The 3,834-nt window shown below is 33.2% G+C and overlaps 1 long non-coding RNA gene across 1 annotated transcript; it reads right to left on the reverse strand.

Annotated features, from left to right (window-relative positions):
* Positions 1 to 1,492: 1,492 nt before the first annotated feature.
* Positions 1,493 to 2,670, reverse strand: LOC130049910 (uncharacterized). The gene is made up of 2 exons (XR_008798262.1): positions 1,871 to 2,670; positions 1,493 to 1,550 (listed from the first exon to the last, which is right to left on the reverse strand). It is a non-coding gene; the product is annotated as an uncharacterized LOC130049910 (long non-coding RNA).
* Between the last annotated feature and the right edge of the window lie 1,164 nt (positions 2,671 to 3,834).

Consider the following 3,834-nt stretch of genomic DNA (forward strand, 5'->3'; position numbering starts at 1 on the left):
GTGTGTGGTGTACACACAGTGTTATTATAAGTGTATATTGATGTGAGTGTCTATGTAATGTGAGTGATGTACACACAGTGTTATTATAAGTGTATATTGATGTGAGTGTCTATGTAATGTGAGTGATGTACACGCAGTGTTATTATAAGTGTATATTGATGTGTCTATGTAATGTGTGTGGAGTACACATAGTATTATTATAAGTGGATATTGATGTGAGTGTCTGGGTAATGTGTGTGATGTACACACAGTGTTATTATAAGTGTATATTGATGTGTCTATGTGATGTGTGTGGTGTACACACAGTGTTATTATAAGTGTATATTGATGTGTCTATGTAATGTGTGTGATGTACACACAGTGTTATTATAAGTGTATATTGATGTGAGTGTCTATGTAATGTGTGTGGTGTACACACAGTGTTATTATAAGTGTATATTGATGTGAGTGTCTATGTAATGTGTGTGGTGTACACACAGTGTTATTATAAGTGTATATTGATGTGAGTGTCTATGTAATGTGTGTGGTGTACACACAGTGTTAGTATAAGTGTATATTGATGTGAGTGTCTATGTAATGTGTGTGGTGTACACACAGTGTTAGTATAAGTGTATATTGATGTGAGTGTCTATGTAATGTGAGTGGTGTACACACAGTGTTATTATAAGTGTATATTGATATGTGTATGTAATGTGTGTGATGTACACACAGTGTTATTATAAGTGTATATTGATGTGAGTGTCTATGTAATGTGTGTGGTGTACACACAGTGTTATTATAAGTGTATATTGATGTGTGTATGTAATGTGTGTGGTGTACACACAGTGTTATTATAAGTGTATATTGATGTGTCTATGTAATGTGTGTGGTGTACACACAGTGTTATTATATGTGTATATTGATGTGTCTATGTAATGTGAGTGGTGTACAGACATTGTTATCATAATTGTATATTGATGTGAGTGTCTATGTAATGTCTGTGTTGTACACACAGTGTTATTATAAGTGTATGTTGATGTGAGTGTCTATGTAATGTGAGTGGTGTACACACAGTGTTTTTATAAGTGTATATTGATGTGAGTGTCTATGTAATGTGTGTGGTGTACACACAGTGTTATTATAAGTGTATATTGATGTGAGTGTCTATGTAATGTGTGTGATGTACACATGGTGATATTATAAGTGTATATTGATGTGACTATGTAATGTGTGTGATGTACACACAGTGTTATTATAAGTGTATATTGATGTGTGTATGTCATGTGTGTGGTGTACACACAGTGTTATTATAAGTGTATATTAATGTGTCTATGTAATGTGTGTGGTGTACACACAGTGTTATTATAAGTGTATATTGATGTGTGTATGTAATGTGTGTGATGTACACACAGTGTTATTATAAGTGTATATTGATGTGTGTATGTAATGTGTGTGGTGTACACACAGTGTTACGGGGTTGCAAACCGGTTCTAATGACCACACAGACCATCCGTTACAGGTTATGAGTTTATTGAAGAAATAAATCTATTTCTGACATGTAAATAGCAGCTCTGAAACATAATAAACAATTATAAGCATACACAATCACACACCACATAAAATATACAAATACTAGGGAAATAATTTCAATACAATGAACACAAAATTATTCGTCCATTATTTTGTGTAAAGTTTAAGAAAAATTATAAAATAACATTTAAATCTCAAAATGAGGCTCTTTACCCATAATGCATTTAAATATAATAAATCTTATCATTTATGACATTTATGCAAACTAAATGGTAAAGTACACATCGAACACACACAAAAGAAATTATATGACAAATACAAGTTAGACATCACAGAAATACATACAAAACAATGATCTTACCAGATATATGGTACCAGAGCCAAAATATCAAAAATAGGAAGATAACTGATTTTCAAGGAACCTGTATAAAATATTAATTCTATTTTACTCCTTTGTTAAATATGAAATAAAGTACATAATTTCATTTCTTTCATTCATTAACACATTCACACCAATTAATATGTTAAGATTCATTTTCTTACCTCAAGTCAGAAAAAAGATGTCAAAAGATATGCAAAGAAAACCACCCTTCAACACTCTGCTAGTGAATACAACTGACTATCTAAAAATCCAACAGAACTCACAAAACCCATGACATATAACCTTTGACACTAAGCTTAGCCAACCAAAATGAATTAAATAGACCATGAACAACAACTGCATGCATGGTTTAATCATAAGGAAAGCCATTAAGGTCATAATTACATTACTACATATCTAAATAGAGAAATATGGAAGACCATTATATAATCCAATAAAAGTTTATGTTTTGCAACTTACATATTTTATTTACACTAAAAATAAAATAAATTATTGATGTTAATTCACCCTACTACAAACTCCCCCTTGTACGAAAATGACTTCCATGTCATTCAAGGAGTCCGTTGCAAGAAAATAAACAAATTCAATGTTGCTGATATACCAACACATTTTATTCAGCATATATATTGAATTAAGTGATCTTCATCTTTGCTGAAATAAAGAATATCTTTATAAAGTATAAGTCATGATACAATCAAGACCACACTGCAAGCATAAATGCATGCAAATTCAAATTTGATTAAAATTGGTGCACTGAAATCAAAACTCCAATATCTGCAATATATATACAGTTCAATCAGAAATAAAGTCACTTCAGAAATTTAAAACATGTTTCACAACAAAATCTGTAGTTTCTGGTGAAATTGATGCGTTTGAAGTTGTTTTCAAGAAATTCAATATAAAGTCTGATTTTTCTTGCCACTTCATTTTATCAGATATGTTTGACTTGGTAATGAAATCACCTGAAGACATCCAATTTGGTGCTTGCCTAACTCTAGATGATCTTCTAGGGAGAATAGGTACTGTCTCATCCTCATCTGTAGCATCAGCATCATCACCAAAATCCTCCATCACCTCATTTGCTTCTGAATCCCTCTCTTCGGACTCATCCAGCTGTTCGGAAGCGCTTCCTTCTTCATGGATTGGTTCCTGGATATCATTGTTTTCAATATTGGTTGAAATATTGCTCTCAGATTCCATAACCAAAATCCTGCTGTCATCAGAAATTGTACTGATATTGTCCTCATCTCTGTCACCTTGAGGTTTAAGACGTGGAGTCACTGGTGTTGATATGGAATGTCTCGCTCTAGGTCTTGGAACAGGTATTGGGCGTTCTGAAATAAATCCAATAGGATACATTAAATTTCGATGTAATGTACGCTTCTTACCCTCTCCATTTTGTTTCTGCACAACATACACTGGAACCTCTGGATTAGGCTGAGACAAGATAATATATGGCATGTCTTCCCAATTATTGGCTAGTTTGTGTTTGCCCTCAAAATGCACTGTCCGTACTAAGACTCTGTCTCCCACTTCTAATACCGCTCCTCGAGATTTCTGATCATATCTGTCTTTCTGTTTATTTCTCATCTTCTCGGCTTCTCGAAATGCTAAGTCATAGGCTTGCAATAATCTCTCCCTGAGTTCTTTGACATACTTGGTCTGAGGTTTCCTACTTTTTTCCTTAACTAGTCCAAAAGCTATATCTATTGGCAAATTTGGTTCCCTTCCAAACATCAAAAAGTATGGTGATTGACCAGTTGATTCATGTTTGATGCAGTTGTATGAATGAACTAATGTTGCTACATGAGACTTCCAGTTTAGTTTTTGATTTGGATCTAAAGTGCCTAACATGTTGAGTAAAGTCCTATTAAATCTCTCAGTCATACCATTTCCCATTGGATGATAAGGTGTTGTTCTCGATTTTTGGGATCCAATTAATT

The sequence above is a fragment of the Ostrea edulis genome, chromosome 8, assembly GCF_947568905.1.
Source record: "Ostrea edulis chromosome 8, xbOstEdul1.1, whole genome shotgun sequence".
In the NCBI taxonomy this organism is placed as follows: Eukaryota; Metazoa; Mollusca; class Bivalvia; order Ostreida; family Ostreidae; genus Ostrea; species Ostrea edulis.